The sequence below is a fragment of the Taeniopygia guttata genome, chromosome 34, assembly GCF_048771995.1.
Source record: "Taeniopygia guttata chromosome 34, bTaeGut7.mat, whole genome shotgun sequence".
NCBI classification, from domain to species: Eukaryota; Metazoa; Chordata; class Aves; order Passeriformes; family Estrildidae; genus Taeniopygia; species Taeniopygia guttata.
The window spans coordinates 421,789-436,065 of NC_133059.1; the positions used below are offsets into that span (position 1 = coordinate 421,789).

Sequence of the window (14,277 nt, forward strand, 5' to 3'; positions counted from 1 at the left end):
CAGGGATCATGGCTTTGGGGGCGGTACCTGGAGCCTGCGCCATCTTTTCTTTTGCCTACAACTCCCGTCATGCTCTGCGGCCCCTTAGAGCCCCATTAAAGCCGGGACTACAACACCCATCATGCCCCGCGCACCACAGACCCTCGGTATACGCCCCCATCTGTCCCACAAGTGTCCCCCAGACCCTCCGGGATCCCCAAGTGCCCCTCAGCGCCCATTCGGGACCCCCAAAACTTCACTGGCAAAGTACAAAAGAACAAGAAACTTTGGAAAAGCATTTAATACAAAACCAATCCAGTTTAAATCACTTGTCATAGGAGTAACTTCATTCACTCAGCCCATTTAGTCTGGAAAGGTTTAAAGGCTTAAGTTGTTCAGGTACCCAAAAATGTTCCATATAAAGAGCATTAGAAGGAGAGGAAGGAGAGACAGAGGAAGACAGAAGCTCCACAGTGTGGGAATCCAGGGCTTCCCTCTGGCTGCCCTGGCAGGTCTGGGACCCTGGCAGGGGTCAGGAACCCCCTGGACAGAGCCCCCAGAGACACTGTCTGTGATCTCTGTCCATGGAAAAGAGTTTTCAGTCCTACAGGATGAATTACAAGCTCTGAGTGTTTGATACGAGTAATAATTAAGTGTGGCACGAGTGCAAAAGTAAAATTCTAGGTTTCTAGATTAGGGGTTTAAAGGGGACAAGATGGAGGAAATTGGGTGTGTCTTGTCCTTTTCCTCCTTCTTCATGCCCTCCATGTTTCACTGTGGTGTTGGCATTTTTCTGTTGGTTTAGGCTGGGGACACACTGTTCAACGTAGGTGACAGATATTGGCACGTTATTGTAAATCCAGCACAGGTAGTTTCTGGTATTTAATGTTTGTACCATCCCACTGAGGGCAGAGCCCCACACACTGCCCTGCAGGACAGAGCTGCGGCAGGGCAGCAGAACATGTTAGAGATAAACAGAATAAACAACCTTGGAAACAGCACAGACGAATTATGGCTCCTTCTTTGGCAATGGGGCAGAAAGACAGAGACTTTCTGCAATCTCGGAATCATCAATACCCACAGATTCCGACAATTTTCCAATCTATGATGAACGCTAAACAAGATGAGGGCTATTCCTTGACATGTCACACTAGTGAGAAAGTTAAATTACTTCTTAGTGAGTTCCAAGTTCAATGTATCCACACAGAGGGTGAAATGCTCCTGTGCCACAGACATAAACATGGGTCCAGTTGTACGGCTGGAGAACACAGATAAAATTGACACAATCTGTCTGTTGGAAAAAGAAAGATAAAGGTTAATTTTAATGTTTATTATTTTTTTCACATTATACATTCTACTAAATTACAGCCACAGCACTGGTGTACTTAAAACTACTGTAGCAGGGACTGTTTACGAAGCAGTTCAAAGCTGTAACAACTACAATTTGATAGCAGCTATCTACCAGGCAGTTCATCAATCAGACATGCAAACCTAATTCTGCTGTAATGCCTACAGCCACAAGAAGCTGTGTGCTCACAGCACAGTTTGGAGGGTATCTGTTCAGCCTGTGTCCTGGCAAACAACACCTGCCAACAGCTGGGCAGAGGTCGCAGAGCCACTGGGTTTGTCTGGCTACCAATCCTCCTGCCTTTGCTTCCCAGCTCAGGGTGCTTTAACACCAAAGATTACATGATTAAAGTAACTGTGGTGCGCTGAAAGGTTTCAACGCACTTCAGTGGGTATGCTTTGTCTCTGCACCAGCCACACCTTACTGGTGACTCTTATTTGGTTATTTCTGAGTCCAATGAGCTGTCCTGGCTCTAGCTGGGCTTGGTCCTTGCTGGGCAGATGCTGTGTGCTCCAAGGATGATACATGGGCTGGAGGACAAGGCTTGCTCTAGCTTTCCCCAAAATGAAATTAATACAGAAAAACAAAACAAGTATTTCGAGGGAATACAAAGAATCTGTTCATACTTTCTAGATATCACCCTACACCTAAGTGAGAGTCCAAAACAAATATTTCCCTCCCAGGACCCTTTCAATCTTCTTTTAGTATAGAAACAGAACAAATCTTCCATATACACCCCTATAAGAAAATTTCCCGTGCTCAGCAAAGGTGTTGTTTAGGTTTTGACTGTTGTAAAGACAATGGTAGCAACAAGTTAGAATAAAAAGTTGAAATTCTTCAGGCAGAGAGCTGAGAGTGTTTTGAGCTGCAATCTACCTTGGTAACTGACATGCTGGATAGAAATTAGGACATTTTTTTCTGAGACAAAATGAAAAAAAAATTATTTTAGAGCCAGAAAATGTTTACATTCATAGTAGGTTCTAGACACATGATGTAATCTGTGGTAAGCAAAACATATAAAAGTTGTATTGTATACACGTATGTACCTTAAATATACTTCCTAAAGAAAATTTGTGGTTCCACAGAAAAGCCATTGAGTCTGAAATTTTCTTTTAACCCTAACTCAAGCAGTCTGCAAGTTAAGTTGATTTGTACACTGCTTCTTTACTACTCTGTTTCTTTAATGAATTATAATGAAGTTACAGTCAGGACAGTCCCAAGAAAAAAAGAAGCATTTTAATGTGAAAAGAGAGGATTTCATGGAAGTATTGCCTGGTAGACATTTCTGAGGTAAGTCCATTTGTCTCCCAGCTGCATTTATTACATCAAAGGAAATATTGATGCAATTTTGAATTTTTAAAAATATTAATATTTAAGAAACAATAGAAATGTAATTTTTTTAATTAAGAAAAAACACTTAGTTCAGAAGAAGTGTAACGCGACCTTACTAATGCATTTTGTGGATTTACTAACAAACACACAGATATTAATAAATCTCAGCAATAATAAAAAATATACATCATACTTACCTGGGCATCTTTCCCAGCTAATTTGCATAATTCGACCTTTTCTTTTGCTGCAGGCCAGTAAATCTGTAACATAGTTAAAATAAAACAAAGATTATGAAGATTACAACCTGTCCTGTGACTGACAGATTAATTAGTCCATGAATAAACAGTTAAAACAGATTTATGCAGGTGAAAAACCTTGCCTGTAAATTGAAATGAAAATGACTTCAAATGCAAGATTCCATGACAAAAAGTTACAAAGTTTCAAATCAACCCCACCGATCTTTGTTGATTTCTTCATTGGCTACGTGTACTTTTAAAAAGCATTCAGTTAATCTGGCCAGGGCACCTTGTCACTATTATGTGTCTTCCTCAAAGTTATGATGAGCCAAATCATCTGGAAACTAAACTGATTTCAAAGCCAGGCAAATTACATTTGTGAAGAATTTAGGCCAGTGGACTTGGCATAACTGTTATAAAAAAATACTTAGCTCTTTCTGCCAATTTTCAAATGAAAAGAATTAGGTTCAAAAAACTAAGGGTAGCTCAAGGGAAATTAGTAGAACAAAAAGTACATTTGACAGAAATCAACAGTGTGTGGTTTAAAAATGTCACCCATCAACATTAACTGAGTTTACTGAGAAAATGAAACAGAAGTTTAGAGCAGAATTGCGGACCTTAGTTAATTGGCATTAAATATTGATATCGTTCCTCTTTCTTTTTTAATCTGCCTTGAAGAATTCTGAAAAATGGGTTTTCATGTAGATGAATCCAGATGGCAAAATACTACCAGTTACTGTAATCCAAATTATGTAAGTGAAGAAATATAAATGAACAACAGCTCAGGTTCTGCCTCACTGATTTCAATTAAGCAGTCAAGACTGGATATGATCGAGTACAGGTTTGATTCTAATAAATTTAAAATAGAAGCTAAATATAAATTCTTCTACAACAACATTGATAAAAATAAGTATTTTTTATTTCTAAATTTGACAAGACAAAACTGTTATTTCTTATAACTAATAGTAAAACCACTACAAACCACACTCCTTTTTAAGCAAATATTGATTAGTACATTGTCTCAAGTCCCAGGCACCAGTCAGCAGGTCATTAGTAGCCACAAATGCTTTAGAATAGTCTCCAATCACGCTTTACAAAATCTTTAATAGCAAATATATAAGAATGAAGAATTATTGCAATATGCATCAAAAATAAAAACATCACCAAGGAAAGATGCACAACCCAGTGGCATACAGGAGTAGTTGACTGCTGTCATATTCCCTTTCACCCAGCTGTTGGCACCTTGTAGAAGTGGCTTGACGTACACAGGCTCAGTCCCCATGGGTAAGAAAGCAAAAAACCAGTGTCCTTTGTCAAGTACCTTTATTTCCCAAAACCTTCAGTCACTGTTTCTCTCAATCTGGAAACACTTTGATTTTACTTCTTCCTCTTTGATTCCCAGTGAAAATGGATGTATTGGATTTTTGCAAGGAAATTCATTTCCTCTCCCATGAATTTAGTTACCTTTCTGATAAAGACCTCTTAGCAGAGATAATGAAGTTTGAGTTACTTAAACCTTAACCCTCTACCATATTTACAAAGAGTCAGAGATAAAACAGTGTAGCAGCATTGCAGCAGCGGAGCATAACTTTGCTTTCCCAGGGCATTTTCTCAGAATGATGTGGTCATCATTCTGACCACATACCTATGAATGAGGTATAAAAAAAAAAGCAATCTGAAATCAGCTGTGCCAGGGTGTGTGGGCGGCACAGTGCACAGTGCCAGGAAGCACAGAGGAAAGTACTGGGAATATCAGGAAGGGCTGAAGGTAGGTCCAGTCTGGTCTCTGCCTGGGCAGAGTGGGATGAGCCACCACTGCAACACAGGTTAAGTTTAAGAAGAAAAGCTGATGAAAATGTACCACCAGTGAAGAAAAGCCGATCAGAAGGAAGAGACAGATGAATGTGAGATCACAGATCTCCAAACACACCTGGCCAAGGAGATTTGTCTGAGCTGTCAGTTCTCCTGTACATAAACTTTATGCCCAATTCTGCCCAAGATCCCTGAATCATTTACAGCAAAGCCTAGAGGCCAAGGGGCTTGGGAGATGTTTGGCAAAAGTTTAGTTATCCAATTAGGCAGACAGGATGTCTCTTTGTAGGCTTTTGAAAATGCCCAACTCTCCTTGTCAAATACACAGAAGAACTGGAGGAGTTAAAAACAGAGACATCTGCTTCGAGGCATCAGAAGTGTTAATGGACTTGACTTACTCTCCATTCTTCTACAGATTCCTTCATGGAAATTACTGTTTGTCCTACAAGGCGGAAATACACACACCCCCACTTCTATGGTAATTGACCACAGACAATTATATTAAAAAATCAATTGTTTTACTCTCTAGTTTCTCAACAGACTCAGTATTTAGCATTATAAGGCCACATTAGACAATGAAAAGTGAAGCTAAATGATCCAACTTGAAAATCAATTTGTAATTATATATGGGGTAGTAAAAGTGATATTTATTTGCATTACATATAAGAAATGAGAGGTTCCCAGAAACTGTCAGTTCTAAATTGTAATAGATCAAGAAAATTGCATAATAAATAATGAGTTGATCTGCTGAGCAAGAAAGCATAAACCTCATTTTTTATTATAGGACATGCTGTGTAACAGTACCACAGGTCTGGTTCTCTCAAACCCTGACACAAGTAACGTTACACATCTCTATTGACTTTTCTGTAGGGGGTGAAATTAAGTTTTATTGTTATATTTTATTCTGATGAGTTACTTAGTTTTACAAAATCCCAAAAAAGTAAGACCACATGCTTCTGTAGTTTCTGTTAGATTTAAAATCATTGCACTTTTAAAGAGTTTGAAGCTTTGAAATTGGTACATTTTTAATATTTTTTCTATTTACCCGCTTCATTCACAATATTAAGAACTTAATAACAAATGATTTTTTTTCCCCAAATTCCTCAATAAGCAAAAATTGCAAGGAATGGAAACAAAAGACAGATAACCCAAGACATTATATATTAAAGGTGACAACAACATTGACTTAAGTTATAATCATTTTGTGTTACAAACAGTACAAATTATATATTTAATATATTTCATAGTATATGTGTATCTGTATTTGAAATGTCTGGAAAAATCTTAGAATATCTTAATGGAGTTACTAAATTTAAGGCAAGAATGCAACGAGTTGGAATATGTGAACTGTATACTTAAATAGAATTCTTTTCTTAATCTTCAGTTTATTTTCATTTTAAAATAACCATATCAAAATTCCAAGGTTGGCTACTGTCATGATTTCCAGATTTTATCTTCTATTGCCCAATTAAAAAAAAAAAAAAAAACAAAAACCTTACCATTACTTTTAAATCATTCTTCAAATATTTTCTTAAATTTAGCAACAGGAAAGAAATTAAATTCTCCTAAAAAAGGAAAGGTAATAAGCTCTTTACTATCAGAGAGAAAGAATACCTCCCAGGAGTATGAAATTAAGCAGTACATAAGCATAGGACAGATAAGGTATCACTTTAAAGGGTAGATGGAAATTGATTTCTGATTAAAACAAAACATTTAAAACCACAAAGGTCTTTTTAAATCAGGAGCATCAGATTTCTAAAAGTAACATTTTCCTGTCTACTAAATAGGCATTTTTACTATGAGAAAGGAATGAAAAGGAAAGCAAAAATTGTTAAAAATGTGTATTATTTATATATAGATATATAAATTGGCATGTGGATGCTATATATATATATAAAAATATATGCACATATATGTATATACCTATGTGTGTGTGCATATATATATATATATATATATATATATATATATGTGTGTGTGTGTGTGTGTGTGTGTGTGTAAAATATATGGATCCACCCTTCTCATTCCAAAAGAGCTGTTATCTGTCATCAATTAATAACGCTGGTATTTTACTCATTTTTCAGTATCTATGTATCTATCTCAGTATCAGATTTTGTTCCTAAGCTAACACTTCAGACTATAAATCCTTAGGAGAAGGGGTTCTCAAAATAAAAGTGAAGTCTGATTACAAAAAAAAAAGTTGTGTGACATTACAGCTTTTTCATTAATCACTTCTAGATGGGCTTCTAAACCTAGCACGGTGCAGGACTTCATAAAATTAGTGGAAATGTTATATATTGTCCAAAATACAAAAGAGGAAGACCGTAAGCTACCTAAACAATTAAAAAAGCCATTGGTCTTCATCTGTTTGTAAGGGTTCAAAACAAGTTTTTAGTGAGGGAAGAGATAACACAAGTTTTCAATGAAAATGGAGTGTGGTAGAGAAGCAAACATAACTTGGTAAACAGACATTGGTTCACTCTAATATTGTACTTCAATAACCCAGCTGAAGTGCATTGAGGTGCTAGAGCTGCTCTTCCCCATGGCTCCGCTTAAGTAGTTACTAAATTGTCACCTGGAAACTGATTAGCTCAGCTGCAAAAAACAGGCACTAGTACAAGAAAAAAAAAATGGTCTAATAAGTAAAGAACTTGAGGTAGAAAACTACTCATGAAGTTCCTGAAGAAACAGTGTCAGAGCTCATCCTGTTTCATGTACCCTTCAGCAGCCGTGCTAAAAACCCAGAACTCTGCCACGACACATGCAGGGGACAGAAAGTTGGGAAGCACCACTAATACAAGTGGGGTTAAATTAGGCAGGAAGAATCAAAGGGATCTGAAGACCAGAATTATAAACAGCCAGAGGAAATGGGTATAAACTGCTCATAAATAAATATATATCACAGATCATAGCTTTTAACAAAAATTAAATCTGAAACATTGGAGTAAAAAGGATGTGTCCCATTCCTCCCAACTTCAGCTGAGAACATACCCAGCAATTAGTGACATTGTGTGCTTTGGCTACCTTGGTCTTTAAATTTCCAAAACATTTTGATGACTGATCCCTTGGTGAAACTCTGGAGGTGTTTTGGCAAATGTCAGTAATACTTTAGTGACACCGTTCTTCATTCTTTTTGCTCAATGTCATTCAGGTTAGGAACAATAATTCTGTTGTCCATGGAGCTGGCAACTTTTTAATTCCAGAATAATGCCCCCAAGGTCCTTTAGTGTTCAGCTTTACCATGTTGTCTGTGGGTAACAAGGCTTGGTGGGGCCCTTTCCCTTTTGGCTGGAAGAGGGCCAGGACCTCTGCTTAAAGAAAAAAAAAGGAAAAAGAAAAAAAAATACAATTAGATGAATTGTAAAAGATACAAATAAAATCCAAGTGTTAGTGAAACAACTTCTGTAACTTTGCATTAAGAGGTAAATGATATTTTTAAAAACAGAACTCAGTTATTTACATTGTAAATGTGCTGATGGCATGGATCCATCTTACTGACCTCAACAGCCTTTTTTACAGTTTTTGGGGTTTGTTTCCAACATTCTTTTTTTTAAATTGTGGTTGAAGCAATAGGAAATTGATTGGGGCCCTTCCAGCTCCAGGCAGGACTGGGAATCTCAACTCTGTCAAACCCCAAATCCTTTAGAAGATGACCTTCCTTTTCACTCTGGGAATGAGCTGCACATTCCCTCTGAAATTGTCAGGGGTTTCTCACGGATGAAAAATCCCACTTACGGCTTTTTGCTCTGCTTTGGAAGTGGGAAGGGCAATTCTCCATCCATCAGCTCCAGACTGCACTGCCGCAGGAACACGGCTCACTTGCCAGCTTTGGCCCACTCATGGCACTTCTAGAGGAGGAAGAAAGTGCAACTGCACAATTCCAGCCAAAAAGAAATGAAGAATGAATAGTGGAGATCCAGGCGTTCCTGCGGAGATCCAGGGGTTCAGCTGGGACTATGGGGAGTTTGGGTCCTTGCCAATTGGATGTGTGTTCCCAGCTGCAATCTCCTGGCCTGCAGGGGAGTCTCACTCACCTGCCAAAGCAGAAAGCTCAGGCACTGTGCTCGGAATAGGCTCGTCTGATGCAAAGCTGTCAGAGCAATGTGAGGGCAGAGCCAGCCCAGCTGTGCCCAGGGCAGAGGCCAGCAGAGCCCTGGCAGAGCCCAGAGCAGCCTCAGCACCCGCAGAGCCCGGCTGCAAGGAGAGAAACCAGAAAGCCCCGTCAGCTGAAGGCTGCTGTCCCCTTGTCCCAGCTGCCCACAGAGCCCAGGCCATGCTGGCTGTGCCCAGAGCTGTGCCCAGAGCTGCCCATCACTGCTGCCTTTGGGAGCAGAGCAGGAGGGCAGGACCTTCCCAGCCTGCAGCCAGCCACAGCACATCCAGCCCCTCAGCAGCTGCCCAGAGCAAGAGACTCCTTGTGCTTGTTGCTGTCTCCCAAAAGCTCTGATCCCACCATGCCAAGCAGACGGGGACTCACCTCACGCCATCCTCCGCTGGGAGAAAAGCTGGTCCCAAACGATGTCCTCAGCCTTCTCCAAGGGCACGGCCCATCCACGCTGCAGCTGCTCCCAGGCACTTCCCAATCCTGACTGGACTTTACATAGAACGCTTCCTCTAGAAAAACAAACAACAAACTGTTGAAAAGAGATTAGAGACAAGGGGAAACAAGAAAAAAACTCTTATCTCTGTCAGAGGTCTGAGGAAGGCCCAACCCCTACATGCTAGGGAAAATCCCACCCATGGGGGAGAGAAGGCCACACTTTCTCTCTTCCCTCCTGCACTGCCCCCCAAAATAACAGTGATCCCAAAGCAAACAAGGGCAGTGGAGCAGCCCAAGCCCTTCCTTGCCTGCAAAGCAAAGCAGCCCCTGCACAGGTTCTGGAGTCCCACCTCTGCTCCCGCCATGGGGGTTTCTCTGTGCCGGGCTGGCTGCCCCAGCCCCAGCCCCAGCCTCAGCCCAGGCCATGCTGGGTGCTGGGGGCTGTTGGCAGGGCCAGGAGCCAACTCCCATCTTGTATCCACCCCAGCCCATGCCCCCAGCCCTGCCAAAAAGCAGCTGGGCAGCTGACTGAAGTTGCATCTGCCCCAGCAAAGGGAGAAACTTTTGTTCCCAGCCAGTCTGAGCAATGCCCAAATCTGGGAGCATTTCCCCGGCTGTGGACTCATCTGCGAATTCGCTGTGGAGCCTGGCTTTGAAGACGGTGCCAGAAGTCCATCATCTTCAGCTGCCAGTGGCCAGGTTGAGGAAGAGGTTGTCATCCTTGATGTTGTCGTCGCTGTCTCCAGCAGCAGCAGCAGCCCCACCTGGTACAACTTCTCCAAGGACTCCTTCTCCTTCCCTGGGGGTCAGACCAGGCTGTCAGGGTTCTGCCCAGGGCCCCAGCTGTCAGGGAAGCAGGACAAGCAAAACCAGCTCGGATGGCAGCCACCAGTGCTGGGCAGAGCAGCTCAGCTCCAGCACAAGGCTGCGTGTTCCCACCCAACAATCCCAGTGCATTGATACAGGCAGGGAAAAAAGTCTGGGTTTCCTTGCTTCTGATTGCCAGGGCATGTGTGGACCTGTAACTTACCAGGGCCCTGGAGCAAAGTGTGCATGTGGCTCTCTCCCTTTTTCTATGGCAGGTGAATATCCTGTATCCAAGGATCATAGAACAGGTCTTCTAATGAAGGTCTGTCCAAGAAGTGCATGGATAAACACCACCTGATAAGATCTTGGCACTCTGGGCAGAGAAACCAGAAACCAGCGGTCAGCTAGAGAAGGCTCCTGTCTGCTTTGCCCCACTCTTCCCATGCCCAGGCCATGCTGCTTTTGTGCTCAGAGCTGTGCCTAAACTTTCCCATCAATTCCCTGTTGTGGAGGAGAGCAGGAGAGCAGGACATGTGGCACCTCCTCAGCGGCTGCCAGAGCGAGATGCTCACGAGCTGCTGCTGTCTCCCAGCACTGGTATTCCCCCGTGGCCAGAGATGAGGATCCACCTGGAGAGAGCCGCTGTGGCAGCGAGAGCTGATGGTCCCAGCTGATCTTCCGGCCCCTCCTGAAAGGGTGCTGCCCGCAGACCATCTGGTGCAGCAGGATGCCCAGGGACCAGATCGTTGCTGCCTCGCCATGGTACCAGCCCAAGTGGGTCCATTCTGGGGGGCTGTATGACAGTGTTCCTATGGAATACAGATGGAGTTCATCAGGGGGATGCTGCTGCTTCCAGAGCCTGGCCCCAGCATCCCTGGGCGTGCAGGGGCCGCCCCAGTGGCACACGGGGCGACTGCTGCACTCTCGCCAGCACCTGGGACATGTGTACAAACTCAGGGCTGGACAAGAAGCCACTGGTGTTGGAAGAGGGCAGCAGAAGCCCCGGCAAGGCCTGACCGTGACATGCAAAGCAAAAACCCACTCAGGGCTGGGGGAAAAATCATCTCCTTATCCTCCCTGCCTGCAGTGCCCTAAAAATATTATGAAGCCAAGGCAAACAAGGTGAGTGGAGCAGCCCAAGCCCTTCCTCTCACCTGCACACCAAACTGGCTGGTGCACTGGTTCTGGCTCCCTCCTATGCTACCCCCACCCACGGGTGCTTTTGTCGGGCTGGCTGCTGCTGCTCCAACCCCAGCCCCAGGCAGAGTGGTGGGCAAAGGCTGCCAGTGGGGCTGGAAGATGCCTCCCCACCCAGCCCCGCTCAAAAGCAACTCAGGGGAAGGCTCAGTACCCTGACTGACAGCAAAAGGGAGAATCCTCGCTGCCACACCCAGCTTGGCCTGTGAGATGTTGGGCCATGAGGTGGCGGGACCGGGAGCACACCCCTGCCCAGGCTCACCTGCAAAGTGAGTGTAGGCTGTGTCTTGCAGGTAGGTGCCACAGCCAAAGTCGATCAATTTTGCCTGGCCAGTGGCCAGGTCAACCAGGATGTTCTCTGGTTTGATGTCGCGGTGCAGGACCCCACGGCTGGTGCAGTGCCGCACGGCCTCCAGCACCTGGCGGAACAGCTGCCGTGCCACCTCTTCAGACAGGAACCTCCGTGCCCGAATGAAATGCAGGAGGTCCTGAGACCGCTCCGGCCGCTCCAGCACCATCACGATGTTGTTGGGGAGCTCAAGCCACTCCAGCAGCTGGACCACGCCAGGGAAGCCAGTGGACACCTTGTCCAGCAGCACGATCTCCAGGGGTGCGCTGGTGCCGTCGGGCTGCGGGAGGACCACGGTGCCACCAGTGGGACTGATGTCCTGCCAGGGCTGGGGAACCCCTCAGCCAGCCCGGGATGCTCTGCGCCCTGCGCTGGCCCCACGCCCGCTCCCCATCGAGGGGTCCTGGTGGCTTCCCCCATGCCGGGCCTCGCCTCATCCCCGCCCGGCACGGCCCGGCTGTTCCCGCTGGCCCCGCTCACTCACCAGCTCGTCCCAGTGCCGGACGTGGTTCCGTGGCACCCTTTTGATGGCCACCTGCAAACCAAAGGCACCACCGGGTTCAGCTCGCCGCCCGCCCTGCCGAGCCCCATCCTCCTCCTCCCTCCTCCTCCTCCTCCTCTGCCTCCTCCTCCTCCTCCTCCGCCTCCTCCTCCTCCTCTTCCTTCTCTTCCTCCTCCTCCTCCTCCTCCTCCTCCTGCGCCCGCCGCTGGCCCCGCCGCTCACCGGGGCACCGTCCGAGAGCCGCGTGGCTGCGAAGACGCTGCCGAAGCCGCCGCGCCCCAGCAGCGAACCCACTCGGTAGCGCTGCTGCAGCGCCTCCTGCGCCTTCCCTGCGGGCGGGACGCGGCTGTCAGCGCTCGGCCCGGGGCCAGGAGCGGCCCCCGAGCGCCCCTCAACCGCCGCGGGCCGGCCATCCCCAGGCCTTCGGTCTCGGGAACGGGACACGGGAGGCTCGGGGCCGGCGGCCGCGCTGCTGAGCAGCGGCGGAGCTCGGGCCGGGGAAGCCGCGGCGGAGGCGGCAGCGGCCGTGCCGCGTGTGTCCTCCGCGGGGCCCGGGAGGAGCCGGGGCCGGGGCCGGGGCCGGGGCCGGGGCCGGGGCCGGGGCCGGAGCCTGCGCCGGGGCCGGGGCCGGGCTCGGGCCAGGCGGAGCCAAAGGGCCCAGCCCCGGGCACTGATGCCCGCCCAGCAGCGCCACCGCCAGCACGCCCAGAGCCGGGCGGAGGCGAGACCGCGGCGGGGCGGGCGGGGGCGGGGACGGGGCAGCCCCGCCCGGGGCCGGGGGCGGGCCGGGGGCATGGCCCGGCCCGGCATGGGGGAGAAGGAGGCGGGGAGAGGGGAGGGACAGCGGGTGAGGGACACCGAGAGGAAGGTGTCCCACAGCCGGAGAGAAAGAAGAGAAAGAGAAAGAAGAGAAAAACTGCTTTTGCTGCCGCTGCTGCCGCCGCTGCTGCCGCCGCCGCCGCTGCTGCCTCTGCAACTGAAGCACCGAGGCCGTTTGTCCGCGTGTCCGTTCCCCGCTCGCCCCACGGCCGAGCCCCGCGCGCCCCGGGGACAGCCCCTTCCTCTGTCCAAACACGGGAACTTTGCAGTGTTGAGCCCAGATCCAGAGTCCTGACTCCTGCACACTGGCAGAGAAATCCCCTCCGCTGTGTCGCTGCTGTGCATTGTCCTTGCTGAGGTTCAAACACTATTGGGGCACATTCCCTGGGTGTAGGATTCGTACCTGCTCCTCCAATTCTCTCCTGGGCTGTACTGGGGATGAACTGGGCTGTACTGGGAGGGATTTTAAGGGCACTGGGGCTGTACTGGGCATGAACTGGGCTGTGCTGGGAGGGATTGGAGGGGCACGGGGGATGTACTGGGCTGTACTGGGAGAGACTGGAGGGGTTGAATGGGCTGTTCCCGCCTCTGCTGCCTCCCATTTGCCGAGGCTCCCGCCCATCACAGCCGCCAACCAATCAGCACCAGGGATTATGGCCTTGGGGGCGGTGCCTGGAGCCTGCGCCATCTTTTCTTTTGTCTACAACTCCCGTCATGCTCTGCGGCCCCATAGAGCCCCTTTAAAACCGGGACTACAACACCCATCATGCCCCGCGCACCACAGACCCTCGGTATCCGCCCCCATCTGTCCCACAAGTGTCCCCCAGACCCTCCGGGATCCCCAAGTGCCCCTCAGCGCCCATTCAGGACCCCCAAAATTTCACTGGCAAAGTACAGAAGAACAAGAAACTTTGGAAAAGCATTTAATACAAAACCAATCCAGTTTAAATCACTTGTCATAGGAGTAACTTCATTCACTCAGCCCATTTAGTCTGGAAAGGTTTAAAGGCTTAAGTTGTTCAGGTACCCAAAAATGTTCCATATAAAGAGCATTAGAAGGAGAGGAAGGAGAGACAGAGAAAGACAGAAGCTCCACAGTGTGGGAATCCAGGGCTTCCCTCTGGCTGCCCTGGCAGGTCTGGGACCCTGGCAGGGGTCAGGAACCCCCCTGTACAGAGCCCCCAGAGACACTGTCTCTGATCTCTGTCCATGGAAAAGAGTTTTCAGTCCTACAGGATGAATTACAAGCTCTGAGTGTTTGATACGAGTAATAATTAAGTGTGACACGAGTGCAAAAGTAAAATTTTAGGTTTCTAGATTAGGGGTTCAGAGGGGACAAGATGGAGGAAATTGGGT

At 47.2% G+C, this 14,277-nt stretch overlaps 1 long non-coding RNA gene across 2 annotated transcripts; it reads right to left on the minus strand.

The window, feature by feature from the left end:
* Window positions 1-265: 265 nt before the first annotated feature.
* Window positions 266-8,597, minus strand: LOC140681325 (uncharacterized). 2 transcript variants are annotated; one of them, XR_012052517.1, is made up of 4 exons: window positions 8,443-8,540; window positions 7,732-8,015; window positions 2,857-2,919; window positions 266-1,270 (listed from the first exon to the last, which is right to left on the minus strand). It is a non-coding gene; the product is annotated as an uncharacterized lncRNA (long non-coding RNA). The 2 variants fall into 2 exon arrangements; XR_012052516.1 differs by lacking the exons at window positions 266-1,270; window positions 2,857-2,919 and having other exon boundaries at window positions 5,204-8,015; window positions 8,443-8,597.
* Between the last annotated feature and the right edge of the window lie 5,680 nt (window positions 8,598-14,277).